The sequence below is a fragment of the Aedes aegypti genome, chromosome 2 (genome assembly GCF_002204515.2).
Source record: "Aedes aegypti strain LVP_AGWG chromosome 2, AaegL5.0 Primary Assembly, whole genome shotgun sequence".
NCBI classification, from domain to species: Eukaryota; Metazoa; Arthropoda; class Insecta; order Diptera; family Culicidae; genus Aedes; species Aedes aegypti.
In genome coordinates this window covers 24,980,699-25,004,932 of record NC_035108.1, presented here as the reverse complement: position 1 = coordinate 25,004,932, position 24,234 = coordinate 24,980,699, and the positions used below count along the sequence as shown (strand labels likewise).

At 37.9% G+C, this 24,234-nt stretch overlaps 1 protein-coding gene across 2 annotated transcripts in view; it reads left to right on the top strand.

Moving 5' to 3' along the window:
* The window catches only part of LOC5568475 (protein prickle), a 341,497-nt gene that overhangs the window by 87,824 nt on the left and 229,439 nt on the right, over window positions 1-24,234 (top strand). Inside the window, exon 1 of one of the 2 annotated variants that reach the window (XM_021840295.1) lies at window positions 16,508-17,258. The exons of the other annotated variant lie outside the window; for it this stretch is intronic. The gene's annotated coding sequence lies outside the window, so the exon portion shown is untranslated. Of the gene's footprint in view, window positions 1-16,507; window positions 17,259-24,234 lie in introns of those variants that run through there. 2 annotated transcript variants of the gene reach the window in all.

The following is a 24,234-nucleotide window of genomic DNA, read 5'->3' as shown; positions in this document are numbered from 1 at the left end:
GTCCACCGCCGGAGCCTACTTAGCTGAGTAATTTGCAAAACAGCACCGGCAAATGATCGTTGAGCGCCTGTGAACCGGAAGTTTCTTTCCCCACGAATCGCAGGACCGACCTCGGCATCCAACTGGTCAACCAGGAGAGCTCGAAAAGCGGAGCACGAGTCGTCATAGAGTAGCGAAGTGCAAATGAGCGTCCAGTAGAAGTTCAGCAGGGCTCTGACGCGAGGCCAGCCCAAGAGTAAAATGCGTCTTCGCACAGAAAGCTGTGCCATTTGGTCAGCATGAGTAGTCACAGAGACACCGCAGAAATGTTGTAGTGAGTAGCGTCTTGACGACATTAAGCTCCAACAGTGAACTAGCAGAACAACTGGAGGCCGAGACTGACGAAGTGGATGAGCACAGTCCTTCCCCGATGAAGTTGCGCGATGTTGTTTCGGGGGAGATCGAGGCATAGGAGCAGTAGGGAAGATTATTAGTGGTAATGTAAGTCCCACACCGTACCAACACACAACAACACACAGGCAAAGCCTAGCCTAGAAGTAAATGAAAAAAGAAGACATAAGAAGACACAAGAAGACACAAGTTGACAAGACACAAGGAGATACAAGAAGAAAAGAAATATTTTTCGAAAACTATTTTAAAAAAGTTCGCAGCAATAACTACCTTTAAAAACAGATAACAACAATGACTTAAGTCGAGTCTAGTACACGGCACTGAAAACGGTCTACAGTTGAGGTTAAAATGTGCAAATCTGTAAAGGGAAGCAAATTTCAGTAATAATTCAATGGTTTGAAATTTAATTAGATTTTTAATTTGGAAAGCTAATTTGATTGAACATCATATCAAAATATCTATGAAATTTAGTTTTTGTTATATTTCCATAAGTCGTCTTAGAGACGGTGCATCGTACATGGAGGAGTAACAGCAAAAATATGTAACATATGCCAAATAGGAAATGAGAGAATAAAAAGGGATGGAATCAACAAAAAAGAGCAAATGACTACCTAAAAATGGTAGAGAATTGCCCTACACTGATGGAGAAATGGCAGTAAAAAAATAAAAAGAACGAAGGAACATCCTGAAAAACCCCAATCTAAACAACAATCGTAGAAAAGATAACAAATATTAAAGTACCGAACGAAAAAAAAAAACAATCTTAGCACATATTTATGAAAGAGAATGGGAAATAAAAAAATGTCAGAAGAAAACAGAAATACAAATGTCAATGAAAAACATAAACAAACTTGAAGGAAACATGCAAAAGAACATGAAGTTAGAAACGAAGAAAAGACATGAAAAACCTTGTGGTATCCACAGCACACGGATATCATAGCAAAAAGGATGGATTGAAGACATGAACAAACAACACAATGTTATAAAAAGCACCATCAGAAAAAAATAACTATACCCAGAAAACTATAATGGGGACCATCCACCTGCAAGCAATTGTCAAAAATAGCATTTTTCATCGATTGCAATACGCAGTTGGGAAGAAATGCCATTTCAAATCAAGCACAAAATTTCTTGACCATTTCTTCCGCAGAAATATTTACTTTTCTTGAGCGGAACAGCATACGTAGCTTAAAAAAAGTAATCAGCAAAAATAATCTGGTACCGTGAAGCCGACACGAAATGTGGGGTAAAGTTTTAAAGTTGTTTAAAGTTAAATAAATTAAATAAATAACTTAATGTTATCCTAAACTAAGTTTTTAAATTTTTAACGAGATGGAAAAAAATAAAAGAAGCAAAACCATAAATCCGTGAGATCTTCGAAATTTGAATCCCATGAAAAAAGAAATTTCAAAATTTGAGCCAAAAATATGAACATTTAGAAGTGGCGCAAGCGACTTGGAGGTGAATTTTCAAGTTAAAATAATAAACTTCAGTAAAGAATACGTAACTTCATTATTTTTCAACCAATTTTCAAACTTTTAGCCTCATTCTCCTCAAAATTGCATGAAAATTTTCTAGAACACCAAGTTTGTCCAAAATCATTACTAGTTTTAGTTACAAGTTGTTGACTCCATTTTTACCTTATTTTACTAAAAAAACATCTTTGTTTGACCATAACTTCATGAATACTTAACCGGTTCCAAATCTTTTTTGATGCTGTTGAAGCTAATTTTGTTCAAACAACACATTTTACAAAATAATTGTTTTGACCAAGTTATTTAACAAAAACTGCACAAAACATGATTTTTTTTTTAACGAAAAGTGATAATCTTTTTAATTTTTTGCCAGGTGAACATTATCTCTAAAGCTGAAACTGTTTTCTCTCATTTGTTCAACCTTTGAAAAGGTTTTTACAAATTTTCAGTAATTCGAAACAAAAATATGTTTGCATATTTTAAAATAATGTCTGCAATTAAACTCGTATTTTGAACAATATGTTTTATTAATTTAAGTTTTATAGAAAAAATCCCATTTCCAGCGGAAAAAACTTTGATATTCCAAAGAAATTTGATTTTAATTTCATAAAACAAAATCATGTTTTTGGGTAGTTTTTGTAAAATAACAAAGTCAAAACCATTTTTTAGAAAAATATGTTATATGCAACTAGACAGAACAGAAAAAAAATAAAGGAATAATGGGAAAAACAACCAATAATAATAAACAAGGAATTCACTGATAAATTTGATAATGAACAACAAACAGAAAGGATATAATGGGTGTAGGATTAAAAATTGATCAGAAAGATTATTAGTAACATATAAGAAATAAGGGCAAAAGCATGCAAGAAAAAAACAAGTAGAAATCCTGAAAATAATAACCAAATTAAAAAAGGAAATACGAAGAAACATAACGAAAACAAATACATGAACAATGCTGTGAAGGTAAAAATTGCTCCTCAAATAAACATGCTTCTTATATTCAATTCTCAAAAACTGATATTTTTTTTCCAAGCATAAAAATAAAATGGTAGAATCAAAGAAATAAACAAGAAAAATACCTAATTAGCACGATTAAAAAAAAATAAACCAGAAAGAGAGGAAATAAGGGACCAGAAGACAAAATTTGAAAAATAAAAACAGTATTGGTCAAAACATTTGCAATTTTTTCAATTTTCCATACAATATGACCAAGTTTGGTAAGCTAGATCTCAGTTATTTATTGACCGATTCGAATAAAATTTTCACAGAACATCAGTCATAACTTGAATTTTAACATATATTTTTGAACAATTTTTCTAACCACGAGTTTGAATGTAATAACGATTTAACTAATGTGACATTTTCGACGAAAAATACAAAAATATTTATTTCAAAATCTGATAAACCTACACAAAAACTCTCTTCAGCAAACTTGTTTATCTTGTCAAAATCTACAACTTTGCTGAAGATACCTTGAAGATATTCCTTCAATTTGCTTAGTTATGTGAATTATAAAAAACGACAAAATATTGACTTAAGTCAAACCGTCATAGCTTTTAAACTCGTGTTTGGAAAAATCACTCAAATATAAATGTCAACATTCAAGTTATGTCTGATGTTCTGTGAAAATTTCATTCAAATCGGTCAATAAATAACCGAGATCTAGCTTACCAAAGTTGGTCATTTTGTATGGAAAATCGAAAAAGTTGCATATAATTTGTCCAATACTGTATATTTGTGGCATATACACCACAAAAGATAAAAAAAATGAAAACTATAAAAACAATTGAAAACTCCAGAGAAGTGTTAAAACAAAATACGACAATCAAATTAAAAAAAAAAAAGAAGTGAAAAAAATTATGAGAAAATTATTATTCAAAAAGATCCTAGAAGCAGAAGCAAAATCGAAAAAGATATCTGTAGAATGTCGGTCATATATCAGAAAATACAAAAAAATGTGAGAAATCCAGTAACTAACAACAGAAAATACGGGAAAAAAGAATACCTGTCAACGATTAAATAATAGCAGAAAATGGCAATCAACACATAATTATAAAAAAAAAAGTCAAATGGTAGAACTTGCCCAAGGAAATTACAAACAATTCAAGTAAGGTAAAAATAACATAGAAGACAGAACACAGAAAGTGAAAAGAGGTTTAAAATAACTGTAGAATCGAAATGAAAAACAGAAGGAAAATAACTAGAGAAAATAATAATAATCCATTGATAAGAAAAAAAAAATAAACAAAAAGAAAAATTTGTAGGATATTGTTTTTGGACAAATTTCACAACGGTAACAAATGGATTGCAATCAATGTGATCTTCCCTAAACCCATGCGTGCTTCGGAATCGAAATGCATACACTACGACTCCGCTGAACCCGTTCTCATCGCCAAACCACCATGGCATTCCAACGGATTCCCTCCCCCCAAGAAAAGGAAGAGCATTATTTCAAAACAGTTACCACCGACCGCCGCGCCAGTTGGGAGTGGAAGCAAGCCTACCCGGCTTGAAAGGCTATTTCCATTCCGCACTGACCAAGTTGCGTAATGGTGTGATGCCGATGGCGTATTGCTTGCGCGGATTAATTGCTATTAATTCAACGGCTGGGTCTTTTGCTTCCCGCTTTGTTTCTGTTGCTGCTCGGCAAGAGAACGCTCGAACCAAATAGCTCGAAGCACATTAGCTGCAACCACAGCACATCACCAAATAATCATTGTTCGGATTCAATATAGGGGAGGGTCTCCCAGTACCGGACACCTAAGTCTTTGAATTCTAAACTTCAAAATTATTTGATTTATTAACCGATACTACTAAATATGAACAACTTCGTTTCAAACAAAAATAGATTTGGAAATATTAATACAATTTCGACATTTTGTCTCTAGACCTTATGTCCATAAACTGAAATATCATGATTATTAGTTCAGATAATATGATTCATATTCATGACCTAACCAATTTATGAACTTCTTCTTCTTCTTGACACTAACGTCCTCAGTGGAACAGAGCCTGCTTCTCAGCACAGTTATTAACTGAGAGCTTTTTTTGCCAAAGTTGCCATTTTTGCATTCATATATCGCGTGGCAAGTACGATTATACTCTATGCCCAGGGAAGTCAAGGAAATTTCCTTGAAGATCCTGGACCGACCTGAAATCGAACCCAGACACCTTCAGCATGGCTTCGCTTTGTAGCCGCGGACTCTGACCACTCGGCTAAGGAAGGCCCCCAATTTATAAACTTCATGGCTTGTAAATCATGGTTTGATAATCAGATTTTTACTTTCCTTCTAATACAGCATTTTTATTGCATCATCATTTTCCATCGATGTTCGGTATTGCAAGCTGTCCGATACTGGGATATCTGCCCCTACAGCCAATCGATCTCAGGCATTTGTTTTATTTTCCCATCGATGGCTCGATCGGAGGCTCGATTAGATCGGATCCAAAATATCTTCTCGTTAAAAGCCTTTTATTACGAGAGAGCGAGAGAAGGATGATGAGCGGTCACGAAATTGGGTTGCGAAACGCCCTTCCTAACCGATGATGGTTTAAGTGTTTTCCGAGCGGTTCCAGAGGTGCATTTTGATGGGCTCACGATCATGTGAGTTTTAACAAAAGTCTTCGGAATGATTGATGACATCGTGGTTGGAAACGACGATTTTGATTTGATTTCAAGGGGACACTTCAATCAGTTGATCACATCCGATTGGACACCAAAAATATGGGCTCATAAAAAAATCGAGACAATGTAGAAACGTCTGAATGACGACACAAGAGCTCTTATTTGATCTTGTCTCAGTCAATTCTTCAAGGCGAGATGTTGACTTAAGGCAAATGTCATAGTGCGGGACGGCAAACAAAGCTCGAAAATAGACAAAACGTTCGTCGGTGGTGGCCTTCAACTACTGTAGAAGCTGGTTTTGTTGGTAATTGATTCTTTGAGTCATGATGTTTGATGTACGTTTTAAATTCATTCTGAGTTTGCCTGAGCTTTTGCAGAGAGTGATAATGATTAAAGATAACAAAGAAGAGTTATCTGTATTCCACGATTTACATTGATTTTTTTCGGTAAAAAATCTTATTATAGTTTCGAAATTAATAATTGGAAAAATAGAAAAAATCTTACTGTATTGTAGTGAAAGCTCTCATAAGAAAATCATGAGAAAAATTGGAATAATACTCAGGAAATATTCACGAATGAATGAAATGAAATTCGTGGAATAAATTGATGATAATTCCTTAAACAATCTAAAAATCAATTTTTGGTATAATTACCGGGAGAGCATACAAAGCAAAATTCTAAACGAATATCTGTACCTTTCATCGAAGGCACTTCTAGAAAATCTTAGAATAACTTCAGTAGACAATACAAGAAAAAATACTATAACAATTGTCTAAATTTCTGAAGAATTCTGAAAGAGCTGCTGGTTATCTCCTTTACAAAACCCCTAAAAACACTTTTCCAAGAAATACTCCAACATTTCATGGATGAATTCCATAGAGAACAGTAACTAAGCTGAGAAGCAGGCTCTGTCCCAGTTGGAACGTTAAGTCAAAGAAAAGAAAAAGAAGCTATTCAAAATAAAATTTCATTCGAGAACGGTTTGCGGATCACATATTTTCCTAGAACTCGTTATCTACAGCCATCAAGGCACTTGTCAGCTTCATTCGCCATCCAACCCCACGTTCAGTACTGCTCCTTCGTTAGCCGAGAACCTCGAATCAAATCGCGCTCTTAATTCTGGAACTGATCCGTTCAGCACGACCGCGAAAACCATTCCATCAAAAGTTCCCACCAACAGGCAGCGGAAAGTGCAAAAATGACCGCACAAGTGAATGAACAGATCAACAACGCAAACCTCGAAGCACAGTACACTTAGCAAAGGGAAAAGGGTTACCCCTTCGTCTACCACGAACCTCTTCCGAGGGCTATGTTTAGTTTCTGCGGACGCCGTTTCAGCCGAAGGAATGTTAAATGCATCGACTCCGCGCGCGCCTTTCTGACCTAGCTCCGGTTTTGCCAGGCAGCTAGCGTCGTTTCCTTCTCTTCCTACATCTTGGATGGAGGCAGAATGGAACAATTTCGCGTTCACACACAAAAATTGAAACAACATAAACGAAAATAATAAGCGCACTTTACGCTTTGGTAGATGGTTGAATGTTTCGTAGGAAAACAAGAAATTCATCAACATTTTTCTAGGAATCTTTGATAGCATTAAATTGGCTCATGTTCGAATCATTCATACAAAATAGTTCAATTAACGAAATTCGAGTATCTTTCGGATAATTTCACGGAGGACAGTTTGTAAAATTCGCTGCAGTTTTTACTTTAATTAATCCTGAAGAAAGAATTGTTAGGGGTCCAGATAACAAACGCGGTAAACGCGCAGCTATGCAGCAAAACCAAGCTATGAGTCATGGGTTCGAATCCTACCGGTTAATTATGCAAATATGGTCAATCGGCAAAGAAAGCTCTCAGTTAATAAATATGAAAGTGCTCATAAGAACACTAAGCTGAGAAGCAGACTCTGTCGCATTTGGAACTAATATGTACGGGTTTTACACTTTGAACCAATGAATCAATAGAGTGATTTACACACGGGAAGACTAATAAACTATCAAGGTGCGGTAAATCAGACTTTCGGAGCTTTCACAAGAAACAACCTTATCGTTCGGTATCTACAATCCAGATACCCGACAAATATCGGGTGTTGTATGTCGAAGGCATTTACTATAAAGGTTTTTATAGTAAATGCACTCTTATTCGATTGTGCGAAATACGTTTACAGCAAATACACTCTAGAAATTATCCAAACATTTTCGAGGACATATTAGGGACGTAAAGCCAGGAAGAAGAAAAGAAGATTGTAATGGAATAATCTTGAGATAATTGGGTGATGAATTGCATGAAAGAATTTCAAAGGAGTGCAGTGGAGTAAAATCCGAAGATACTCTTAAAAAAATTTCCTAAATGCAATTGTCTCCCTTCTCATTGCTCGATTCCGGGCAATGACAAAGCGGATCCACTTGCCAAGGTGGGCGCTATGAATATCAGACTTGGCTATCAGTGGCGTAGCTAGACCTTTCAGGGTCCGTGTGAAGTCAAATTAGGAGGCCCTTCAAAATAGGAGAGCTGACAAGTGACTTATCACATACAAATATTACTATGTGTATTTAATTATTTCCTGATAGCAAATTTCATGTGTTTGTGCTTAAAGTTTCCTATAGCTGATTCAAAGCTTTCTTCAGGTGTTCATTGACCATGAAGTGATTCTTCCATAGAATTCAGAAATATACTCTAGAGATTCCTTTAATATTTAATCTAGAAATTTGCCCTAAAATATCTTTGAGAGATTTTTCCCCAGTTTACCTCATGAATTTTTAAATAGGTTATTCCAAAAAATGCCAAAAAAAAATCTCAAAATATTCATCAAAGAGTTCCTTAAGAACGTCTCCAAGGAGATGCTAAGGGAATTGTCCAGAAATAATTAGATTGAATTCCCAAAAGTAAATCCGATGGATATTTCTAAACTCAACCCAAAATATAACTGATTCTGTTAAAATAGTGTTGGGCAGAGGTGGACACACCACAACGCAGAACAGGGCCACCGAAGCGGAAATAGGAACCAGGATTTCGGAAAGAAAGAACACAACTACAAATCATCAACTGTACGCAAGGAACTTTACTAAACACATCTGAACGGATCGCACATCACAATGCGGATGAATGGCAAACTTTCCATTCTCCCTTCCCTCCTACTATTTGGCGCGCTCGCCGACTGACCTACTAGCGCGTGCATCATTCGCCATACTCTACACATCAGTGTTGCCACTTAACATACGAGGCACAATCATTGCAAACTCCAACAAATAGATGATAAATTCATACAAGAGATTAGTCTTTTAAATATCTCCGGATTTCTTCTAGACTCTTGAAAAAGTCTTGTATAAGGGTTCCAGAAAACTGAATAAGTAATTATCGAGTGGAACTCTTAAAAGAATTACAAGGAGCATTACTGTAGCCTTTTGTGGTGGTTAACACTGAATGAACTATTAAATTGAAAATCCATAGAGAATTTATTCAAACATTTTCCAAGAAATATTTGAAAAAACTCAAAACATCTGAAGAGATGTATGAGGTATGCCCGGTTGAATTTGTAGTCAATTTTCTGGAAGAATTCCTATTTGATTTGGTGGAATAATCCTTGATAGAATTTATGGAACAATTCCTGTAACAATATTTTGGGTATCTCCTGCATGAGTGATTCTAAAATGACACAAAGCAAAGAAGCTTCTAAGAAATCCTGTTAGAATTTCTTGAAAAACTAGTGGAGTAGTCCCATTGTTGGAATGGTGAACGATTTTTTGTAGCAAATTGTAAAGTAATTTCTTTTGGTATAGCTTAAGAAATCATTTAAAAACTTTCAAACTGAATTCCTGAGAGAATCACTAGAGGATTGTTTACGTTAATTTCTGGAGGGATCTCTTGACAAGTCTTTTTATGTATTCTTGAGAAAAGCTCTAGAATTCGTGAAGCTCTTTCGTGATTAATCTGTAAACGTATGTAGTAGTCGTGTAGTAATCTTTGGAGAACGAATATTCATTTGAAAAGGTTATATAGGGAATATGGCCCGTTATATAAACGTTCGCAATTCATTTTCTGGCTTCTCTAGGCTCAAGTTATAGAGGGCCCCCGGATATAAGGTTTAAATATACGCTACATGCATCACTATGACTGGATGCTAGAGGCCCCAACACATTACCAATTCAGTTTCCCTTAAAACCTTTTACCTTCCTTTATACAATTTAGTTTGTTAAAAACTGAATTTTTACTGCTATGAGAAATATTCACTGTAATTTCGGGGCCCGGTACGGACCGCACCTCCCTAGCTACGCTACTATTGACAACACTCCTTATAATCAGCATGTTCTAGAGCAGCGTGCTGCCCTTGCCCCTATGTGAAGGAGTGAAAAAATACAATGCAGAGAAGAACGCAAAATAAGCGAGGAACATGCGACACAAAACACAACGGAGTAAAATTCCATCAAAAAAGAGTGCCATCGCAACTCCGCGAGGCCAATTTTGTTCGGACGGGTCACTCAGGAGTTCGTTTAAAGTGTGAGCAAGAATGAGCATAGAAGCAATAGAGAAAGAGTATCAGAAACCAATTCTCGCTTCGCTGAACTTTACTAAAAGACCTATGTAGAAATGAGAGATTCTTTCAAGAGGGGATCCTCTCACGCTCTTCGTCGATTATACTACAGCTTTTGTAAAGTTTGTAGCTATAGATCGAAGTTCATTGTCCTTGGCTAGTTTCATATTGAGAGGCTCTCTTTGTTTATTTTTTATTTAATCAATAACTAAGCCACAACAAACTCTTCTGTAGCAAATTTACCCTTTTGGTAGGATTTTACAGATTTTTATGCACATGTTTTAGACGGCTTCAAATTAGAAACAAAAAAGTAAACAACATCGCGAAATCCAAGATTGGAAAGCTATGGTCTAAATCTTTGTAACATGTATGTAAACAAGTTAAAATCCATCAAAAATGGCAAAATCACGTTATTTTTAGTTCGCAGGCAAATGCGGATCATGACACACAAAAATACAGGCCTACAAACACCTACTGTTTGGTGCCGATTACTGTGGGTTACCACTTGTAACATTCACCGGCACACTCTCATTCTGAACAAGAAACAGAGGAGAATATTTTCCATTTTCTGTGCTATGTTTACAACCAAAGATGTGTTGGACGATCCAATAGATTATAATTAGGTTGTTAAGGTGAAGATGAATCGAAGCCAAAGTTTAAATTTTCAAGAGCACAGATCTGGAGAACCGAACATCCGTTTGAGCTGAAAACCTTTTCGATTGGTCACCACCAGCTGGTCAAACGTTTTATAGCATGCATAGGCTCATAGTATATGGCATAGTAGGGTCGTATTTTGGACCCTTTAAGGAAGTGATTTTAGTTTTTTGTTCCAATAAATTAATCGTACAGCGTAATCAAGTCGAAGAACATGCCAAAATGTACAGAAAAACTTCCTCTCTGAGATAAAAATGCCCATATGATCATGTAGGGGTGGTAAATGACTGGACAATGCGTACCATTGGTACTTCGCGTACCTGCAGGTATAAAATAGACCCCATTTGTGGTCCTTAGCCTCTTGTCCAGTAACTCCTATCCCTAGCTCCCCGTGGTGCCGCCTGGGGTACGAGTAACCGTAGGGAAGATCGGGTAACCAACCCTGGTGGGGCCTCGGTCGTATGCTGACAGGGAAGGGGGGCTCCTCTCTTCTGAGGGTGTAGCTTATCAGAGCGTCTGTTCTCCATGTCAGGGGCGGTTCAAAACAGCGTCTGTTCTCCATGTTAGGAGCGGCTGATCATCGCCCTAGTGATCATCGTCCTAGTGCTCTAAACAGTGCTGTGCACGATGATCCTCCGGCGAGACAGGGGTTGGTGCAGGCCTTACAAGCCAGCCGTAAACATCATCAGTACAGGAAGCATACAATGTAAATTCGAACCGGAACAATTGGCATAGACCCAGGCATCGAAAACGGACTAACGATTGGAAACTCGGATCATGGAACTGTAAGTCTCTCAAATTCTTGGGAAGTACCCGCATTCTTTCCGAATTATTGAGGGTCCGCAAGTTCGACATCGTAGCGCTGCATGAGGTTTGCTGGAAAGGGTCGACGGTACATACGTATAGAGATGGTAATGCCATCTACCAGAGCTGCGGCAACAGACATGAGCTGGACACAGCTTTTATCGTGATGGGCGAAATGCAGAGGCGCGTGATTGGGTGGTGGCCAATCTACAACAGAATGTGCAAGTTGAGGATCAAAGGCCGTTTCTTCAATATCAGCATAATCAACGTGCACAGCCCTCACCTAGCAAGTGACGATGACGATAAGGATGCTTTCTACGCGCAGCTGGAACGTGAATACGACGGCTGCCCAAGCCATGATGTCAAAATCGTTATCGATGAGATCTCAACGCTCAGGTTGCCCAGGAGGAAGAATTTAGACCGATTATAGGGAAGTTTAGCGCTCACCAGCTTACGAACGAAAACGGCCATAGGCTGATTGATTTCGCCGCCTCCAAAAACATGGCCATACGTAGTACCTCCACCATAGCCTCCCGTACATCTGGAGATCACCCCAACAGACTGAATCGCAAATCGACCACGTTTTGATTGATGGAAGACACTTCTCGGACATTATCGACGTCAGAACCTATCGCGGCGCAAACATCGATTCGGACCACTACCTAGTGACGATTAAAGTGCGCCAACGACTCTCCGTTGTGAACAACATTCGGTACCGACGCCCGCCCCGGTACAACCTGGAACGACTCAAGCTACCCGAAGTCGCAACTGATTACGCGCAAAGCCTTGAAGCTGCGTTGCCGGAAGAGGGAGAGCTCACCGAAGCCCCTCTTGAGGACTGCTGGAGTAGTCTCAAAGCAGCAATTAACAACGCAGCGGAAGGTGCCGTTGGGTTCGTGGAGGGAAATCGACGGAACGGTTGGTTCGACGAGGAGTGTCGGACGGTTTTGGACGATAAGAATGCAGCGCGGGCGATGATGCTGCAGCAAGGAACCCGTCAAAACGTGGAACGATACAAACAGAAGCGAATACAGCAAACCCATCTATTCCGGGATAAAAAGCGCCGCCTGGAAGAGTTGGAGTGCGAATAGATGGAGCAGCTGTATCGTTCTCAAGACACGCGGAAGTTCTACAAGAAACTCAATATATCCCGCAAAGGCTTTGTGCCGCGAGCCGAAATGTGCCGGGATAAGGATGGAGGTATCTTGACGGATGAACGTGAGGTGATTGAAAGGTGGAAGCAGCACTATGATGAACACCTAAACGGCGCAGAGGAGGAAGATCAAGATAGCAGAAGGAATGGCTTCATCAGTACGGCGGATGAAGGAGACGTGTCAACTCCCACAATAGGTGAAGTTAAGGATGCTATCAAACAGCTCAAGAACAACAAAGCAGCTGGAAAGGATGGTATCCCAAGTAACACAGAAAACATCTTCTCGGTCAGAGCTCCTAAAGTGATGTTATATTTAGGTCTTAAAGATAAAATCCAATACATCTTCTGTATTAAAATCGTTCTGGTGATGTTTTAGTAAAACATAACTATTCCGCAAACGTTGAAATTGTGTTTTTGCTATATTTGTTATATCTCTGTTTGATTAATGTAAACAATACTTAACAAAAGCATTCACCATAACCAAGATTCATTCGATGTAAAAATAGTTTTAAAGCTGATTTCAAAAACATATTTAGTGCATCTCTGTTATGATTGTTATGGTGAAGAAGTTATAACAATGCTTTTATCTGTCAAATGGAAAACATATTCAGCATATTGGTCTCGACGACATCTCAGTTTCTCTTTGAAGATGGTTATTTCGAAGCAAAACAAAATCTGTGGCAAAAAATAAGAGGAGTGGAAAAAATGCAAGCGATAAGAAAAATGAATCGAATATTGTGAATATTTTCAAGAAAATTTAACATCTAGTCTTGATGACGATGTTTGCATTTTGATGAAATGAAACAGCATGCTTCTATTTTTGTATTTTTGTGGTTTTAAACATGTATTTTATACGCTTTTAAAACTTAATTCTAACGCAAAATTTGTTCTGACATATGTTTTTTTTCTATCCCTACCAAAGCAATTAAATTACAGCACTGGTCAGAAAAATGTATATATGATTGACAACATAGTGAATTCCATTAATAACGATTGTCAGCAGAGTAGGTGGAGAATGGGTTCGAGCCTGTCATAAAGCTTGATGATTTCAAGTATCACATTTTTCTGAATGGAAACAATTGACAAATCAATTGAATTATCACACGATTTTTTGTTAAACAATTATTACAATTTTTTTACCTGCACTGTACGCTTCTGTTCGATTCCACCATATTTGTTGCTTCTTCGTTCAGATGAGCATCTGACCCAATCGGATGAATTCCACGGAACACTAGTTACAATTGCGCATCTTTTAAATGGCGCATGAAATAACAAGAGGTACAACTCTAAGTTTCACCAGAAACCTAACACGGCACATAAAAAACACACACTTTATGCACAGAGACATCCCTGTAAAGATCCCTGTAAAATGTCATGCGGCAAGTAATTAGTTTTTGATCACCATACACTTGAAATCAATGATTAGTGTTTTTGTTTTTGTTTTCTTGAGCTGTCAAAACATTTCAAGCAAAAGGCAATGCACTTGTATTTTTACATACCTTATTACATCTGTAAAACTTGATTACAACTAGTGGGTCATAATGATGTATGAAATATCATTGATATAACAAATCAGAATGCTTTGAGAAGTATGAAGTACGTATTGTAAAACATCTAGTGGAATCGAAAAGATGTTTTAAATACCGTTCATTTGTGCGCTTTTTCGGTTATAAAGGTGTTTTAAATTTAGTATTGTACATTCGAACCAAAACAGCGGCGATGTACGAAAGGTGTATTTTAAGCTTATTTATGACTAATTGTGTTACTTGGGATTGGAGCGGAACTTATTAAAATGGTCCCGGACAGGTTGGCCATTTGTCTGCACCGATTGATAGCCAGGATCTGGGATACAGAACAGCGATCGACGACAGACCAAATCTTTATGTTGCGGCAGATCCTCCAAAAGTGTCGCGAATATCAAGTCCCTACGCACCACCTATTCATCGATTTCAAAGCGGCCTATGATACCATCGACCGCGAAGAGCTATGGAAGATTATGGACGAGAATGGTTTTCCCGGGAAATTGACTAGACTGATCAAAGCAACGATGGGTAGTGTACAGTGCTGTGTGAAGATATCGGGTGCATTATCGGACCCGTTTGAAACACACAAAGGGCTTCGACAAGGCGATGGTCTTTCCTGCCTCCTGGTCAATATTGCGCTTGAAGGTGTTATGAAACGGGCGGGCTTCAACATGCGGAGCACGATCTTCAATAAATCCAGCCAGTTCATCTGCTTTGCTGACGACGTGGACATTGTCGGATGAACGTTCCAGGTGGTTTTTAAACAGTATACCAGGCTGAAACGTGAAGCAGATCGGGTTGGATTGAAGGTAAATACGTCGAAGAAGAAATATCTGCTGGCTGGAGGAACCGAGCGCGATAGAGCTCGCATTGGCAGACGCGTGATGATCAACGAAGATGAGTTCGAGGTGGTGGACATATTTGTCTACCTCGGATCGTTATCAATGATGTCGGATAACAACTGCAGCAGAGACATTCGAAGACGTATCATTGCCGGAGATCGTGCTTACTACGGACTCCACAAGACCTTGCGGTCTGGTAAACTTCACTTCCGTACTAAGTGTACCATGTACAAGACGCTGATAAGACCGGTAGTCCTCTACGGGCAGGAGACGTGGACAATGCTCGAAGAGGACCTGGAAGCGCTAGGAGTTTTTGAACGACGTGTGCTTAGGTCAATCTTCGGCGGAGTATGTGTGAACGGCGTATGGAGGAGAAGGATGGACCACGAGCTTGCGCAACTCTACGGTGAACCCAGTATCCAGAAGGTCGCCAAAGCTGGAAGGGTACGATGGGCGGGACACGTTGTGAGAATGCCGGACAACAATCCCGCAAAAATGGTGTTCACCTCAAATCCGGCTGGTACAAGACGAAGGGGAGCGCAACGAGCTAGGTGGTTTGACCAAGTGGAGCAGGATCTTGGAAGTGTGGGGCGATCGAGAAACTGGAGGATAGCAGCCATGGACCGAGTTAATTGACGTAACATTGTGGCGCAGGTCATGTCTTGAAGGACGTAGCGCCAGCAAAGTAAAGTAAGTATGGTCATGTAGGATTCAAAAAACTAATCAGTCTAATCAGCTTTGCCGGACCAAGTACTATCATTATATGTCACAACTTGTTTCTTTTCATTCAACCACTCATTATCCTAAAATCAAAGAACAGATGATTTGCCCTAGTTCTAATTCTGCACTGCAATTTTTCATGGACCTTGAACTTATTGTCTCTATCCCTTCCGGAATCACCTTTGATAGTCAAAATGTGGTAGCATTCAACCTGTTTCTTAAATACAAGAGAAAAATTACATGGCATCTATACATGCATGTACCATTCACACTTCTCCCTTGCATCAAGGTGTTAGGTGGAGCGCATCCAACGGCAAAACGAGAAACAGGAAAGCACCGCAGCAGCACTCCCGAGGAATGAAGTTGGTTGGTAGGTATAATGTATCCGCCATCAGCAAGTCACGCGGGACGTCCAGAAAATTCCCACAGTGCATTTCCGCCTGGCAGGAAAAAAAAAACGACGAGGGGGTTCCCGATGAGTGATTCGCAGGCTTTTGGTACCGAACCGAGGGACGCATATCACCTTCTTCCACTCTGTAATGTGGTAACGACGTTGATGACCCTGTGGAAAATATCGCACCGCGTGGTTCAACTTCAACCGCTCACTCGCTTGAACCATAATGCGCATGACAATCTTCTTGCACTATGTGTAGTGGTGTGGTAGCCAAGGAGAGAGGGGAAGAGCCACGACCGAACGCAATTCATTGTTGTAAACATGTAGCGAATCAGACCGCCAGGCACTTGCCAGGAAGCTCTTTCGCCGGAGCATCATCAGTTTCAGCGTTGACCGGCATCGACGAGGAGGTTAACCGTTTCGTTCTGGGTCGCGTTCGTTTCTCGAGAAGGGTCGCGTCGGTTGTTATCCTTTTCGATGGCTACTGCGATGGGAGGAGGGAAGAAGAAGAAGCATAGTGGCAGTGCACTGACGACGGTGTAGCGGGAGTGAAGTTCAGTAGCCTTAGCAACGCGCGTTCCGACGGAAGCTTACTGTGATTTGAATTACGGCCGCACATGTTGCACCGCATTCGATTTCATCTGTGTGTTGGGCTGTTATTATTATTGCAACGCTTGCTTTCTGTTTATTTGTTTTTCCGAGTGTTCTGGTTTGGCTTCCAATCAAAAGCAGTGTTCTGTTTACTCATCGTACCGTTTGATCTAGTGTGCTGCTGGGAAGCATCTAGCTCGTCCAAGAAGCAGCATCCGGAAAGTGGCGAAGAAAGTGAGATTTGTTGAGGTGGAAGTTTGTGAAATAGCAATCAAATAACGAAAATCGACTGTCGACTCGGTGGAAGGACTACGACGACGAAGACGACGCTTCGTAAATTTGATTGGGGTGCCCGCCGTTTGGGACGACCTTTGTTCGGTGCGGATTGGATATTCCCTGGAGAAGCAGGAGGGTACGCTGGAGAGCTGATACCGTTCCATAACAATACGGAGCAGCTATCCACTTGAGCAAAAACTGTGGCACCGGCAGCGGAAGCAGCAGTGCAAAGTGTAAATACTGAGTTGGGGTGAGATTGGTCGGGGTTGGATTCAAGGTAAATTGCGTTAAACGTATCTTTAAACGTAGGAGGGTATTCATGAAGCACGTGGTATTTTTTTTTGTGTTATTTTACGTTTGTTTTTTCTTAAAAACAACTTAAATAACGTGGCGTAGTGTGCTACACGTTTGCTTCATAAACGGAAGGGTATGGGAAAGGATTGTTAGTGGAACAACTATTTCTAGAGACCAATTATACCTCTGCATCTCCACAGTTATCATGTTAAGGATATTGTGTTTATCGGATAAAGTAAAAGTTATCAATTAAAAATGAACAAGAAAAATGTTGAACACCTTTCGCATGCTTCCCATTAAACATAAACTCGTGAATGGTAGCGAAAAAATGTACAGAAATGGAGGGGTTTTACGTATATACGCCATGAAACGGCACGCAAAACATACAAACAGCTCCTCAACTTTTAATTTCATATACCTTATCATAAACGATCATGTGTTTACTGTTTTTCCTTATGCTTATCCTTTTTTGCTGTTCGGAACATAAACCACTGCGATCAATATTTGATATATTGTAATATAAACCGTGTCCTTTGTTTAGTAGCAGAAGCGCGTCCACGTTCGAAACCATGGGTAGGACAAATCGTTCGCAAATATTTTGTGCACAGTGAAGCTATGATTTTTTTTAAATTTTGGAAAGGAAATTGAAAGTTACAATGTATGAGTAGCTCAAACGTAAAGGAGTGTGACATTTTGGGCGGTTATAAGATGAGTTGAGAAAAATTTCCTTCTTTCCAAGCGTTCTAACGATATTATTACTTGATTTTTCTCTGGTAAACTGAAAGAAATAACATAATTTTTGAAGACTGGCTTGATTATTTTTTGATTCACATACAATTAGTGTATAATGAAAAATTGCTGAATAAACTTCAAAATAGATTCTCTCAAAACTCAATTTCATGCCAATAGTTACCACAAGACTAAGAAAACTTTTTGTTTTTACAGGGCAAAAACAAATCGAAACCTAATAGGAGCCAGGATAGAAGTGTTTGATTCTTTATAGCACCAGAGTAGACATGTCTTTGAGATCTAAGACTTCCTAGTGACATTACGACAAGTATTATTGTATGTGTTTTTCATGATTTTCCCTAGGAAGTTCATAAGAAATTTTTTCAGGTATTTGTCCAAATTTTCAAATACTACTCCGAAAATTTCTAAAGGAGTTCATTTAATGATTATTTCCCCCCTCCCCCATTACTTCTTCATTAATTTTTCTAGGGAATTTCTCCATGAATTTTGTTAAGGATACCTCAAGAATTCAACCAGGGTTATTCCCACGGAGAACTACAGGAATGAATTACTACAAAGATCATATAAGAAACCATCCGAAATCTTCTTAAAAATCTTTCAAAAAAATCAAGAAAACCCTAATTTCTCCAACATTTTATCCACTGATTCATCCATTGATTGCTCTGGGACATACTCCAAGATTACAAGTCAAAACGTCTTCTTAAATTCAATCAAAACTCTCCAGAAATTTTTAGGGATTTCTTTTAAAATTGTTTTTTAGGATTTATATAAGATTTCAACTAGGAATTTCTCTAAAGATACAGATATGCTCCAAAGATTTTATCTAAGATTTCTACAGAAATTTCTCCACTAATTCTTTGAATCTCATGTAAGACTTGAATTTTTTTTATTTAGGAAATCTTCTAGGAATGTCTCCAAGGTAATTCCAAGTAAATTTTTCTTACATAATAATCTGGTAGGTATTTCTAAATGAACAAGGAACTCTGACTCTTGAGGAAGTTCTAGAAGATTTCCTAGGTAATTTGCTAAAATAATCGAGACAAAATCAATCGAATCTCGGGATAATATTCCACAGGATTTTATATAAATTTTATTTCGGAAAACATTAGACAGAATCTCTACAGAAATTTGTATAGGAATGATTGGAGGAACAATTGGAAAACTTACTGTAGTGTAAAATGGTAAAAAAAAAAATTACATGGGAATAGTTAGGCAAAACTGCAGGAGTAATAGGTACTTGAATGGAATGCTATAAAAAATAGACTTGTTCGAAGAACACTTTAAGGAATATTTGATTTCTGGGAGGAAACGTGGGTGAATCCTCGAAGAAATCCACATGAACGAGCGGAGGAATTTTTGCAGCGTTTCTTGAAAACAAAGACTTTTAGCTGTTTTCCAAACATTCTGTAGTAAATCTTTGTGGGTTTCCTCGCAAGAAATGCGGTACAAATCTTTGGAATATCTCCTAGAGTAATGCCAAATTTGGTTGAAGGATTAGTGAATAAATATCTGGAAGAAATACTAGGATAGTTTTAGGAAACAAATCAAAGTAACACCTAAGGTTATTACTGAATGTAGTAGCTTTGGAGTTCTCAAGAATTTTCTGAATCAAATCTGGGGATATTCTACGAAGCATTCTTTGAAAAATCGATGGAAGAATTTCTGGGAGAATTAGGTAGACAAATCACTAAAAAAAAATCTTCAGAGATCCCTGTAGGAGACCCTGAAATTATTCGTAATGGAGACGAAATTATTCAAGATCCTGTTGAACCCGGTATAGTCTCTGAAGGTTTCTTTGGAGCCTGTGCATTCTCGGCTACTGGGAAAACCGAGACTTGTCATTTTCAACAAGGTTTAAAATGTAACAAATGCTTATCCTTGTTTTAGCATGCAATAAAATACTATGAAGGACGCAAATCCAACACGTTTTCATACAATGCCTACGCTGGAGCTTTTCGTTTGATTCGAAGGAATCAGCCAGGGCTTCCTCAGGAGTTTATCTCGGATTTTCTGTAGACGTTGTTCCAAGAATTCTTGCCACCTTTCCACTAGGACATTGAAAAGCAATATAATCCTCAAAATAATACGTTGTCAAAGGCACTAGGTATTACGTTATGAGTTATTATGAATAATTTGAACAAAGATTTTGACACCTTAACCCTTTCGTTCCCATGGTAGCTGCAGAGCTCCAATGATTTTATGAGAATTTGAGAAAAACCGAATCAGATGAATACTATGCAATAGTTACTATAGATATGCAATAGATACAATAGAATATGATTCCTTGATTATAAGACTAATACAATAGTCAACTAACAGTTTCAAAAGTAAAACTATTGATAAATAATCAATTTGCAATTGAAAAACAACCAACCTTATTTCGATAAATTTTGGTCATTTGATAGATTTGATATAAAGGGTTAAGGATTGATGGAAAATTCCAAAAGTTTTCCATTGATTTCGCAAAGTATTCGTCTACTAGGTATTCAACAAATGACAACCCAGGAATCCCTGAAAAGATTTTATGACCCCTGTTGCTGCTGGGAGCACTGCCCAAATTGTAGCAAGGTCTGAACAACGACAGCAGGAGACAATGGTTATTAAAGGAGTCGATAAAGGTGGAACCGTCTATCTACCAGACATTATAACACTATGGACCGATGCATCGGTAGAATGTGGATTCATTTGTACCGTTTTGCTTCGAAATCGAGACACCTAAGAAGTAGTGTAGTTTTAAACTTGAATATTATCAGCAAATTCATAAATAATCAAGCCATATAGTGTTTTTACAATGTCTATAGGTTATCATTTGCTATGATGACAAGAGAACTACAAGAAATGGAGCAAAAGTCACTAAAATAATAATAATTCAATGCTAAGTCTTGTTTAGAAATCCGGACACCATTTTAGAGCTGATTCAAATTCCGGACATATATCCTTCAAATTCCGGACACTACTATTTATTCATGTTATCAGTGTTTGGATTTTGATCCGAATAAGCCGATCGAACCATATTCGGAGAGTGTTACACGTGGCACGAGAGCGTTCAAGAGCAGCAACTCTCACAGACTGCAACAGAAACGAGCCATTCGGGTGATTCATGTTTCGCATAAAATTGATAATAACTTTCATATTTTCTAGTAATGCAGCCTTCAACAACCTAATTATAATCTATTGGATCATTGAACATCCCTTTGGTTGCAAACATAGCGCAGAAAATGGAAAATATTCGCCTCTGTTTCTTGATCAGAATGAGAGTGGGTCAGCAAATGTTACAAGTGTTGACACACAGTGATCGGCACCTAACAGTTAGTGATGTGCGTCTGTCTTGTTTATGTTCATGGCTCGTTATCTTCCACGAACGGTAAATGTCATGGGTGTTGTATGAATGTAGGCGAATAAATGGGATGAAATTATGGCGTCAATGATCGTGAAATTTTCCAAAGTGGCATACCGTGCTGCATCGAATTACCGGACGCTTCGATAGCCAAACACTGGCCTTTTTTACGGTGTTTTTGGACCAAATTTCGATTTTTTAAGATGTCTCTTACATTCTCCATGCATAAGTTGTCGAAAACATAATGATTCAAGGCTGGTGTCTGGGATTCAAAGCATCTGGTCAATTCGAATCAACTCGGTATGAGAAAAAAAAGTCATATCACTCCTATTGCCGCATCTGCTTCAAGTAACATGCAGCATCTAGAATTAAACACGTCTTATTGTAAGAGAATTATTATAACATAATTGAAACTGAAAGCTTAATATTTTTGGCTGGGAGTTTCTTAAACACTTCTCAGATAATCAAATGGCTGTTTTAATTAATCTATATAAATAAAAATGGAATGATGTTTGTGTGTCACGAAATGGCTTGAGTACGGGTGATTGGACTTACATGATTCTTTCACTGTTGAATCCGTCCAGAGCTTCGACGTGTTTGTGCGAAGAAAAAGTTTAGGAAAGTCTTCGGGATAGTGGGAAAAACGGGAGACAACTAATCTGTCATTTTCTACACGGGACTTGCACACCGTTTTTCAACAGCCTACTTGATGGCAAGACAAAGTTTGCCGGGACCACTAGTTTTGAATATATTAAAAGAAACATTTTATTCAAAATTCAAAGATGTCCGACTTTTGAAGCAGCTGCGAATTATGTTTAGTAGTCCGGACACAGGTATTCAACCCTTATTAACAACATTAAATCACATTTTCTGGTAAATTTCACAAGCTGTCGACGCGTTTAATAGGGGAAGACGGGGTAAGAGCGCCCGCCGGGGTAAGACGGCCCACCTTCAGTTTGGCATGAAAATGGCGGTTTTCTTAAAAGTTCACCAAGCACTTTCCATAAACACACGATTTTCGACATTCCGAACCATTTAGGATGATATTTACATTAAATTTTTCATAACAAATATCAAAAACAAAGTTTCTGCTCGTCGATATTGAATTTGATCTAAATTTAACAGATGCTCACTTAAGCATTTCGGAAGGGATTTTTTTTGTAAAAACATTACAAATTACCTGTCCATGCATCAACAGGAATGTAAAATATACTTCAGTGAAGTGAAATATGAATTGTAAATATTTAGCTTTGAAATAAGGCCATAGTTGTGAAAATTGCGTAAGCGGGGTAAAACCGACCACTGTTGATGGGATAAGACCGCCACCCCTAATTTATGCCCAATAAAATGTCTAAACCATTTTAAAAGTTATAACTACGATTTCCAATAATATTCAAGTAACATGAAATCAATGTTGTTGTAAATACTAGCCAAATCCGTATATTTTTCCAAAATATGGGTGTCTCAAGGTGAAAATTAGTAAACATCTAAGTTTTTTTAATCAATTAACCCTAAAATGATAGAAAACTGCAATTATAAATTGTATTAGAAACTTTGCACAAAATTCCGAAGGCAATTCCATATAAAATTGGAAGGAAATACCACAGGAAATTCAGAACGAAATTCCTCAGAAAATTTCAAAGAAAATTCCAAATGAAATTCCGAATTTAATCCTAAGGGAAATCCGAGGGGGCTGCAAAAGAAATTCCAAAGCAAACTCCAAAGTAATTCCAAAGGATAATCCGAAGGAAACTTGGAAGGACATTTTGGAAGAAATTCCAAAATAAATTCCTATGAAAATTTCAAAAGAAATTCCGAAGGAAGTTCCTAAAGAAATTCCATAGAAATTTCCGAGTTCCAAAGGAAACTCCGATGGAAAGTCCAAGTGGGATTAAAAAAAATCCGTGAGAAATTCTGAAGGTAAAATCCAGAACAAATTTCAAGGGAAATTTTCAAGATAATGCTGTAGATATTCCGAAGAAAATTCCAAAGAAAATTCCGAAATAATTTCAAAGCTTCAAAAGAAATTACAAATGAAATTCCGAATCAAATTTTGCATGAAGCTCCAAAAGGAATTCCGAGGGAAACTCCAGAAGAAATTCCGAAGCAAATTGCAAAGTAAATTTCGACGACAATAACGTAGAAAATTCCAAATCAAATCCCGAAGGTAGCTCCAAAACAAATTCCAAAGCAAATCCCGAAAGAAATTCCAAAGCAAATTCAATAGGAAATTCCATTAAAATAAATCTGAATGGATTTTTGAAGGATATTCCGAAGCAAATTCCAAAGAAAACTCGGAAAAAAATTGCGCAGAAAATTCCAAATGAAATTCCGAAGCCAGCTCTAAAATAAATTGCAATCGAAATTCCATAGGAAATTTCAAAGGAACTTCCGAAGCGAATTTCAAAGGAAACGCCGAAGAAAATTTTGAAGAAGTGAAGAAGGAAATTCCGAAAGTAATTCCAAAGAAATCCAAAATAACTTCCTAAAGCAACTTACTGAAAGAAATTCCAAAGGAAATTCTGAAGTAAATGAGATATGAAGTTCCGAAGAATACAAAGGAATTTTAAAGGATACTCCTAAGAAAATTCCGAAAAACAATTCGAAGGAAATTCCAAAGTAAATTCCGAGAAAATTCAACGGAAATTCCAATGAAAATTACGTAGAACAGTCCAAAGGAAAATTCCGTAAAAAATTCCAATCAAAAATTCTAAATTAAATTCCGAATTCTCCATAGGAAATTCCAAAGGTTATTCCAAAGGAAATTCCGAGGAAACTCTATAACAAATTCGGAAGTAAACTTCAAACGAACTTCCGAAAGAAATTTCAAAGAGAATTTTGAAGGAAGTAATAAAGACATTCCAAAGGAAAT